This window comes from Pseudorca crassidens, chromosome 1 (assembly GCF_039906515.1).
Source record: "Pseudorca crassidens isolate mPseCra1 chromosome 1, mPseCra1.hap1, whole genome shotgun sequence".
NCBI lineage: Eukaryota > Metazoa > Chordata > Mammalia > Artiodactyla > Delphinidae > Pseudorca > Pseudorca crassidens.
The window spans coordinates 193,675,691-193,687,148 of NC_090296.1; positions in this window are offsets into that span (position 1 = coordinate 193,675,691).

Genomic DNA, 11,458 nt, shown 5'->3' on the forward strand with positions numbered 1-11,458 from the left:
TATACATAGGATGGATAAACAACAAAGTCCTATTGTAGAGCACAGGGAACTATATTCAATATCCTGTAATAAACCATCATGGAAAAGAAGAAATAAATAAATCCTATTAGCCTTAGTGAAACAGAGCTGGACCCTATGGTGCTTGCCCCCTAGGTCCTCTGCCTGCCTTTTGTCTGTGGAAAAACTTTGGCCAAAGAATAAGTTTAATCGGAGAGTGAGAAAATGCAGAAACAAAGGAAAACAGTCAAAGGAGACCAAATAATAACAGTTTAGTCATCAAGCATAGTCAAGGCCTTTTAGTTCCTTCTCAAGGGCTATAGATACTAATCTGAGCCATACCCTGTGAGCTGTCGTACAGATACCGAAACCCTCACCAGGTGGAAGAAGTGAACTCCACGGTGACCAGACTGTAGCGATGATCTAAGCTGCCACAATTCTGAGAACTGGTTGCAAAGAAATGGAAACAAACTGACCCTGGAACTGAAGATTAACTGTACCTAAGACAATCAAGATGACGCTGGTCAGACCACCGATGACCAATGTCAAGATGACTGGCAGAGCTGACCGTGCTGTTTCTGCACACAGCCCCCTCCCTCCGCCTATAGAAGCTCTTGCCCCCTAATTGTCGGGGTGGGGGGATCAGGGTGGGGAGTCGGCTGGCCGGCATCCAGAATAAAGCAACCTCTCCTCCCCACCTTTTGAGGGGGGGCAGCCAGACCCCACTTTCGGTTACATTAGGTTTGGTTACTTTCAAATCTGAGGTCTTAACCACTCATTGGTCTAAACATAAGACAGTCATTCCATATTTATCTCCATCTTTTTGTTGATTCTTGTTCCTTAGCTATCTTGAACAGTAAACAGGTTGATGGGTATCTCCGATTTGGAGGTAAGCTAGAACTATATATGACTGTGAAAGAATGTTTTTTGCTTCCGCACGCTTGGCCCTGGAACACGTCATTCCTCTTACAGAACCCTAAAATGTCTATTACTTGTAGTAGATCAAAGTTACGAAGTCCATTAACGTTCTTGCACTTACTTCAAGTCCTTTCAAAAGGACTTTTAAAATGTGAAAGGTGGTCCTATTCCCCTCTAACCAAACAGATGGGATCACAATACTTCTAAAATACTAACCTTATGATAGATTCCACTTTTATATACTTTTTCCTGTTAAAGAGAAAAAAATGAGGTATAGTGATGATTCCTTGGAAGCCTGAGAAAATTATTTTTTAGGACCTCACCCCCAAGAGTTATATAAATGCCCTCAGATATGTTACTTACTTTCTCTTTACACCAGATTTTTGTGTAAATTAAGGAATATGTTGTAGTTGTTGTTGATTGTTGTTCCCTAAATAAGCAATAACTACCCAAACCCCATGGGCTCTCCTATGAAAATAAACACTGGAAAAGGTATATTAGAATTGACACAAGAAAACAAATAAAAATAAGATGAAACATAAAGTGAGCAAATGAAAGCTTCATTGAGACATCAAATATATAGAGTCCCTTTTGACCCAACTCCTAGAGTAATGGAAATAAAAACAAAACTAAACAAATGGGACCTAATGAAACTTAAAAGCTTTTGCACAGCAAAGGAAAGCATAAACAAGAAAAGACAACCCCAATTTCCACTCCCACCAACAGTGCAAGAGGGCTCCCTTTTCTCCACACCCTCTCCAGCATTTATCGTTTGTAGATTTTTTGATGATGGCCATTCCGACCGGTGTGAGGTGATACCTCATGGTGGTTTTGATTTGCATTTCTCTAATGATTAGTGATGTTGAGCATCCTTTCGTGTGTTTGTTGGCAATCTGTATATCTTCTTTGAAGAAATGTTTAGGTCGTCCACCCATTTTTGGATTGGGTTGTTTGCGTTTTTGATATTGAGCTGCATGAGCTGCTTGTATATTTTGGAGATTAATCCTTTGCCAGTTGCTTCAGTTGTCTTTTCTAACACAACATTGTGAAGCAATTATATTCCAATAAAGATGTAAAAAAAGAAAAAAAAGAATAAATGCTCTATTTAGTAATCCCCCCTCAAAATATATAAAGTCTACTCCAATCTTGTTTCATTAGTATCTGAAATTTGATATGCATATTAATATCCAGTAAACAGTTCTCTATGGTTGTAGGAAGATGTTCATAGGAAGATGTTCGAAAATCAAAATATTTGACTCAAAAATTTAAAGCTATAGAAAGATGATCACAAGAAAAAAATCCATGAGTAAAATTCAAAAAATACTTAGTCCCTACTGTGTGCTAGGCAATATTTTAAGTGCAGGGGGGATACCCAGTGAACAAGACAAAGACCCTGCCCTCCAAGGTCACTTAAAATACTGTTAACATGAACTCAAAATATATATATACACTGAATTCTTACTTTTTGCTTTCTTAGGCTATAAATTCAAGGGAAAATTTGGAACAATACCTTTACGGAGGCAGACACCAAAAAATACTCCAGTTCTTACAAATGAAATAGTAATCTCCCCCTTGCTCAAGGAATAAAAAGTTTTCTCTATAGTAACCACCTGGACAAGCATTACTGGCTCTGCTTAAAGGATCGTTTGTGAGGCTCCTGTGATTAACGGCAATTAACGAATTCACGGAGTGCTATGCAAACACCAGAAGAGATGCACTGAATGCGAGAAAAGGTGGCATCCCTAGCCTTCAAGGCACTTAGAATACACTTTCACGAAAAACAAACAGTGCTGAAGTAGATGAAGATACGTACCCAAGTATCTTTCTAAGTCATGCAAAGCAGAGGGTCTGCTTTGTAGATAAATGACATATTTCGACATAAAGTTTCTCTTTGCCCTGGGCCAATAGACAGGCCAGCACTTTATACTATTATTATAGATTGTATAATATATAATATTATTGTCCAAAGCGCTCCAAATCTCTCTCCCTGGTCTCTGCCCTCAGCACCTACCCCCGGCGCCTTGGGAAACGCCGTGATATTCTACTTTTCAGGCATCTGATGTACTGTTTTTCTTATCTTTTTCTCCCTACCGCCCAAACTGGGAAGGTTCCACCATGAAGTCACACAGAGACTCTGGCTGAAAGCAATCCACTCGAAAATGTTTGCTCCACTCAACACTACGTTTTCTTTAAATCTCTTACCCTATGCTTCCCCCCACCCCTAACCTCCCTACCGTCCTCCCCACCCAAAACTTCCAACAGAAAGGGTAGAACAGGGCTTCCCTGGTGGCGCGGTGGTTCAGAGTCCACCTGCCGATGCAGGGGACACGGGTTCGTGCCGTCCGGGAAGATCCCACATGCCGCAGGGCGGCTGGGCCCGTGAGCCATGGCCGCTGAGCCTGCGCGTCCGGAGCCTGTGCTCCGCAACGGAAAAGGCCACAACAGTGAGAGGCCCGCAAACCGCAAAAAAAAAAAAAAAAAAAAAAAGGGGGGGGCGGGTAGAACATTTTCAGCATCCAAGGGACTCCTGAAATCACATGAGGCATTTTCTACTGGCTTAAAGGAAAACCTGATGCTGAACTTTGGATGGACCACTAGGGAAGGAGACTGTCAAAAAGGCAATTTCAGGACGTACTCCCCCCCCTCGCCCCCTCGCCCCCCCCCCCCCCCCCCCCCCCCGTAAGAGCTGAAGGAGGCTGGATGGGGATGGGGCTGGGGCTGGGTGCTGGTAGAGTCTTATTCCAGGCTGCGTTGCTGAAGGAGAAAGATGCAGGGTCTCTTCATCACTGACATCTTTAAAACATTTTTTAAAATCTCTAATCTCTTAACACAGGCTTCTCTAGGCCAGCAGTGTTCAAGTTCATCTTTCCAACTGATGTTTGTGATAGATGTGAGTCTTGTCTCTCATGCCACTCACTCGCAGGGTTACCCGGGAAACATGAAATCTGCTTGGTGACCATAACTCTTTCTTTCCCACAGACAGCACACCAGAGCTGTTCATGGGATAACGTTGAATACACTCCACTTTATTTTTTAAAAAGTAAATCCTTTGCCAAGTTGGGCTATTTAACTGTTACGAGTTACAACTCAGAATGCACCTCACGGCCATTTCCATTATGTCCATTGACAGCTTCCTCTAACCAAGGGATCAGCAAACTTCTTCTGTAAAGGGCCAAATTATATTTCACATTTCTGGGCCGTACAGTCTTTGTGGCAACTATTCAACTGTCACTGTAGCACAAAAGCACCCGTAGACGATACCTAAATGGATGAACGTGCTGTGTTCCAATAAAACTTTATTTATAACCACAAGCAGGCTGGATCAGGCCCAGGGGCTCTAACTAGCCCTTAACCCTTTCTCAGACTCAGACAGGACCCCTCCCCAGCTCAGCCAGTCTTGGCCCATCTCTGGTGGCCTTCTCTCCTTTTATGCAATACACCATCCTCTCTCCTCCAAACAAAACTTCCCCAATACATATTTCATTCTTTCCTGAACATCTGATGTTACATTACTTACATGTCTTAAATGGCTGTTTTCCTCCAGTCTGATATCATGGAACATATTCCTCTGTCTTCTATCTTATTTCTCCCCGTGGTGATACACACTTTCACTAGAGAAGTGCATTTCCTAAGTGACAGCCCATTTCCTCCATTAAATGAGTACTGCTGTACCTGTAAATTTTCCAGTCATGAGTAATTACTGCCAAATAGAGCAAGGCTTCTAATTAGCAAGCAAAGCCTAAATTCTAAATGGTGTGACGGATTACCTAATTTGATCTGTTGCCTTTTAATTCCCCGACTGGAAGTCTCAGGCTTGGCTTTATCCCTATCCAGTCAGTTCTTTTCTTGAGTCTCATCTCAGTTGTACTATAGGTCAGGTTAATTATTCTCACTAACTTATGCATTTATTGCAGGTAGAGGACCTCTTAGTCTGTAGAGTTCAGGGAACGTCACACTCTCTGACCCATAGTTCTACTAGTGTTATACCTCCCAGACAAGGAAAGCTATCCCTGACCATGGCTTTGTTTGTTTCTCAGATCTAGTTCTTTTTTCTCTCTCTCTCTCTGTCTGCAACCTCTACATTTATAACCTAATAGAACATTCAAATTCAAACAAAGGACACAAAAGAACAGTAAGTAGCCCAGCTCTACTAGAGAAATGAAGCCTAAGGGGAAGGTACTGTGCTTGAGGTGGCAGGACACAAGGTTGAAAGGGTAAATGGTGAGAAGTTTAGCAAGCTGGAACTTGAGTGCTTTCCTGGTCTCCTCCCCTCCTAACTGCAGTTTCCAGCTGTTTCTCCAGAGCCTGTTATCCATGAGCAGTCCTGGAGGATATAAACAAAACCTCTGACCAGCCCAACAGGAAAAAGCTTAGGCAGGATTTTTTTCCTCTTGATGAGAGGTCAACTGTATTAGTTTCCTGTTGCTGCTGAAACAAATGATCACAAGTTTAGTGGCTAAAAGCAACATGAATATGTTACAGTTCTGTAAATCAGAAGTCCAAAATGTGTCACACTGGGCTAAAATCAAGGAGTCGCAGGCCCGAAAACCGTTGGGGGGCATTTGGGGAAAATCCGCCGTGCCCTTGCCTTTTCCAGCGTCTAGGGGCTGCCTAGGTTCCCTGGCTCACGGCCCCCTTTCTCCATTTTCAAAGCAGTGTACTAATGTCTTCAGTCTTTGTGTGACTCTGACCCTCTTGCCGCCCTCATTCACTTAAGAGAGCTGCTGCAGTTACACTGGGACTGCCCAGACAGTCCAGGATAATCTACCCAATTCAAGGTCAACTGATTAGCAACCTTAACTCCATCTACCACTTTCATTCTGATGTGATAACATCGTCACAGGTTCTGGGGATTAAGACATCTTTGAGAGGCCTTTTTTCTACCTACCACATTATCTGAGTCTAGAATTCAACAGCTGAGCATTCTGGAGGCAACCCTATGCGTATCTTGTCAAAATTCCTGAAGTCTAAAACTAAAAACAAATTTTTACAAGATTTTAGACAGGAAATATAGTAATTCTCTCTCTCTCAGACAGACAGACACACACACACACACACACCCCCCAGACTTGCATTAGTTTGTCCGTAGAATGAACATGGGAGATGACCATAGACTTTTGGGAAAAAGAAAACCCCTGAAATCCAAGACACATGTCCAGTTAAGATACCATTCACCTATCAAGGAAAATAAATTATTTATGAATATGCAAGGATTCTAAAAATATATTCCATGCACCTCATCCAAGGACAATATTCGAGAAACAACTTTTAGCCACACAACCAAATGTTCAGAATAGAGATCAGAAAGATAAAAAAAGAAAACGGTGATCAGTAATGAGCCTTGAAATTTATAAATCATTCAATCTAAACGAAGAGTGGTAGAATATGAAGATTAGAAATTAGAGGCTTCATTTATTTGACTGACCTTAATTATAGAAATCTGATTTATAATTTTCATTGTTAAGAATCCTTGAGAGGAAAGTGGTCTTTGATGACATAAGTCTTCATGGGCTGTGTTGATATTGCTTTTCTTAGGAAGACAAGAAGGAGAATGATGAAAACTATTTACATCCTGGTGACTACCAGAGGCTCTAAACAAACAAATAAACAAACCAACAGTGCTGGAAACTACCTAGAAGGGTCCATGGTCTTTGAGATTAAACTAACTCAGGAAGACATGCTGTCCTGAAATTTACTGATAATTAAGAGAAAAAACAAGACTCCTTGAGAAATACAAGTATTTGACAAGCAGGCTTGTGAATACAATGGTTTAACCACAAAGCCTGAAAACACTGTTATAGGAAATTGATTTCGTTCACTTCGGCTGTAAGTTAACTCATCAGACTTGGGAAAAACCACCTACCACTCAGGAGGTGAACTTTCTGGCCTTGCGATAATGAATCCATCACACTGCCTGTTCTCCTGTTTTTCAGAAAGCTAGCCTCACCCACCCCGCAACCAGTTCTTTTCTCAACAGCTACAGAGATCATTCAAGCTGCCTCTGATAGAGCTGATCCACATACAGCAGAGTTTCTTTCTTCCACAAACTGTGAGTAACATGCTAATGACAACCTGATACTGAAAAGTTAGAAATTCAACAAAAGCTAGGAGTTGAGGACAGGAGAGGGTTAAGTAAAATTAAAAGTATTCAAAAATTATCGTCTTTCTGGTGCATGGGGCAAAACAGTGGCAAAAGAGAGCATCCAAAGTATAGAGGAATAATATCCTATTTTCATATAAGAGTAAAGAAATGATGTTTGATTACGAATATACTTTTTACAAAGAGAAAAAAACCTAACATTTTCCAAAGCTGAAATTTGAAAGACCACGCTGACTGGTCACCATCCAGTAAAATGAGATAAAAGATTGAAATATGCCTCTGTGACTCAGAAAATAGGAAACTTACTTCTAAATGTATCTTGGACAGAAGAAAACAATCAAAACAAAATCATGAATGATAGGGAAAGCAATGAAAGCAAGGTCACTGCATTCTAAACCCTCCGGAACACAGTGAAAACTGTATTCGGTGGAACCATAAGACCACTCTCAGGCTTGATGATTCACTAGAAAGACTCAGGAAAACTATCATACTCACAGTTATTGCAGGAAAAAAACAGGGATTAATATCAGCAAAGGGGGGACTTCCCTGGTGGCACAGTGGTTAAGAACCAGCCTGCCGATGCAGGGGACACGGGTTCGAGCCCTGGTCCGGGAAGATCCCACATGCTGCGGAGCTACTAAGCCTGTGCACCACAACTATGGAGCCTGCGCTCTAGAGCCCGCGAGCCACAACTACTGAAGCCCTCATGCCTAGAGACCGTGCTCCGCAACAAAGAGAAGTGCGCCGCAATGAAGAGTAGCCCCCGCTCACCGCAACTAGAGGAAGCCTATGTGCAGCAACAAAGACCCAAAGCAGGCAAAAATAAATAAATAAATTTATTTATTTATTTAAAAAATATATATCAGCAAAGGGAAAAGGTGCATGGGATGATATCCAGGAGAAACCAGGTGCAAGCTTTCAGGTGTCCTCTCCCTGTAGACACAGATGCGCTTAATTCTCCCAGCACTGACATGTGACAACACATGCAAAGTGCTGTCAACCAGGGACGCTCACTTGAACTTTGGTGTCCAGGGTTTTATTCAAGGTCAGAAACAAAGGCACATAGTGTCTGCATGACTGACCTCAGCTATTCAGACTCCAACTTCCCAGAGCAAAGACTGGCATTCACAAAAAAATCACAGTTAGAATAAACTGATTGAACTGTATTGCATGGCCTAAGGCTCCAGATATGCGAAAACATTCTGGTTAGGTAGAATATTCTAAAAGGCTCAGAGCTCATCTCCCAGCAGCCAGCCAAGGGCCAGTCCTGAAGACAGATCTTTCTTGGGAATGTGCAGAGCTTAAGCGGCCAGACCTGCTGAGTTACCACTTTCCTACACAAATACCTCCACAATTATAGAAAAAATTAAATTAAGGAAATGTAATGCTAGTTTTAAGAAATTGGAAACAAAATCAAAGACAAAAGAGCATAAAAAGGAATTAAGATAGCAAAATGATATAGAAAAAAAATACGTGATAATAGGTTGAATGTATCCCAAAGCCAGTTCTTCCAAAAGACCAATAAAATAGATACTCTCATGAGCTTAATCAAGAAAGAAAGAGAACAGACATTATAACTGATGTCACAGAAATAAAAAGGATTCTAAGAGATTATTACAAACAATTATACACCAATAAATTGAATAACATAGAAGAAATAAATTTCTAGAAACATACAACCTTCCAAGGCTGAATCATGAAGAAATAGAAACCTTGAATAGACTTGAGTATTGAAACCTTGAATAATTGATAAAGGTAATCAAAAACTTCCCAACAAAGAAAAGCCCACAACCAGATGGCTTCACTGGTGTATTCCACCAGTTAAAGAATAATTAACACCAACCCTTCTCAAGCGCTTCCAAAAACTGAAGAAGTGGGAACACTTCCCAATCCATTTTATAAGGCCATTATTACTCTGAAACCAGAGCCAGACAAAGACACTCCAAGAAAAGAAGACTATAGGCCAAGATCCCTGATGATGAACACAGATGCAAAAATCCTCAACAAAATACTAGCAAACTGAATTCAGTAGTACGTTAAAAGGATCACATACTATGATTAAGCGGGTTTTATCCCTCAGAGGCAAGGATAGTTCAATATATGCAAACCCATTCATGTGATACACTTTATTAACAGACTGAAAGATAAAAATCATACGATCATCTAATTAGCTGCAGAAAAAAGCTGACAAAATTCAACATCTTTTCACCAAAAAAACTCTCAGCACACTAGGAAGAGAAGATATGTACCTCAACACGATAAACTCGGTTGAGTTCAAGTTAGATGTGTATATAGTTGATGCAGACTACAGAAGGTACTTGATAAATATTTCTAGTTTGAATAAACCAAGTTCAACTTTTTCTTGTACAGGCGGACCTCAGAGACATCGAGGGCTCGGTTCCAGACCACTCAATAAAGCAAATATCACAAGAAAGTGAGTAACAGGAATCGTTTGCTTTCCCAGCTCATAGAAAAGCTACGTTTATACTCTCCTGTAGTCTATTAAGTGTGTAACAGCATTATGTCTTTAAAAAAAGTACATACCTTAATTTAAAAACACAGTATTGCTAAAAAATGCTAACCACCCCCTGAGCCTTCAGTGAGTTGTAATCTTTTTGCAACAGTGACATCAAAGATCATTGGTCACAGATCACCATCGCAAATAAAATAATAATGGAAAAGTTTGAAATATTTTGAGAATTACCCAAATGTGACACAGAGACTCAAAGCGAGCAAGTGCTGTTGGAAAAATGGTGCTGACAGAACTTCTCAATGGAGGGTCGCCACAAACCTTCAATTTGTAGAAAATGCAAATCTATTAGGCGAAGCATAATAAAGGGAAGCGCAACTGAACGAGGCATGCCCATACTTCCGTGGCAGGCGCAAAATACAGTCTGCAAGAACAGGCTGCTGCTGCGCACACTGGGCAAGTCTAAATGATCTGCCCTGTCAACGGTCCTTTCCAACAATATTGGGTCAGTATTGCTGTGGAGTAGAGTTAGTTTTTCCTTTTTAATCCAAAATATAAAAGTTGTTCTTTTAACTACTAAGAGCTGCCACCCTGAAGGCTTCCTAGAAAGAATTAAAGGATAAGAAGTGATTATTCTTTTTTATAATCTGGTGTCAAAGGGCTCTTTGCAGCATGTACTATTACCGATTTGCCAGTAACATTCAGAATCAGTTAAAAACAAAGATGGTGGCTTACATAGATTCAAACACACATATATGCACGGAAAGAAAGATTTATTTTGAACGACTGTATTTCAGAATGACAGGAGCATCATAGAATTAATGTCCAGCCTGAGAAAGGAGGGAAGGAAAACTAACTGTTTACTGAGGGCTCTTTTATTTAAAAAGAAACACGTATTCTTTCGTTTTCCCCCATCACTTGCATCCCATCATGAAATTATGAATCAATAAATATTTTTTAGTTCCCAGTAAATCATTTATAACACAGAATACCCATTTCATAAGAGAGATCCAGGCTAGAATTTTCTTAATTGTCTACAGTAAAAATCACATGAGCTGAAATTTATGAATCCTGGAGGCTTACAAGCAAAAGCCAAAGAACTAGTGCACGTTTATCTGTGGGTGTACAACCGTCCCCACTTCTCGGAGGGGAGAATGTCATTTTCCTGTGAACCACAAAGGAGCACTGAGCCCAGAGCAAAGCAAAACATCTTCGGAAATCTTTGAAAATCAGAAGCTGCAAATTCCTCCTACCCCAGATCACCAGTTTGCAATCTGGAGAGCATGGCTTAATTCTTAATGAGTCCCAATATGGCAATCTAAGAAGTAGCTGTGCCAATCGTTAGACAATCTGAGTTTGGAGCTTGTTAGTAGCATTCTGTGTACAAGAAAGAATCATCTATTAGAGCAGATCCGTTTCCAGACAGCTGTCAGCATTCTGCATTTGACTGGACACCCTGTGTTCTGTAGAGTGCCAACTACTCTCACCCCCACTTTTTTTTTAAGTACATGGCCCTTAATTGTTTTCAAATCTATTTTATTTTATTTATTTTTGGCTATGTTGGGTCTTCGTTGCTGCACGCAGGTTCTCTGTAGCTGCGACGAGCAGGGGCTACTCTTCGTTGTGGTGCGCGGGTTTCTCACTGCGGTGGCTTCTCTTGTTGTGGAGCACGGGCTCTAGGCACGCGGGCTTCAGTAGTTGGGGCTTAGCTGCTCCGCGGCATGTGGGATCTTCCCGGACCAGGGCTCGAACCCGTGTCCTCTGCATTGGCAGGCGGATTCTCAACCACTGTGCCACCAGGGAAGGCCTACTCTCACCTCTTTTAAACTGCAGAAAATTGAAGCTGACATCAAATTGCTATTTCAGCACCCGCAGTTCTGCTAATCCTTTATTTCAGGAGAGCAAATCTGATTTAGCCACAGTGCATGAGGAGATGGTGGTGATTATGAAAGTCTGTCCCCTGATAGCTATTC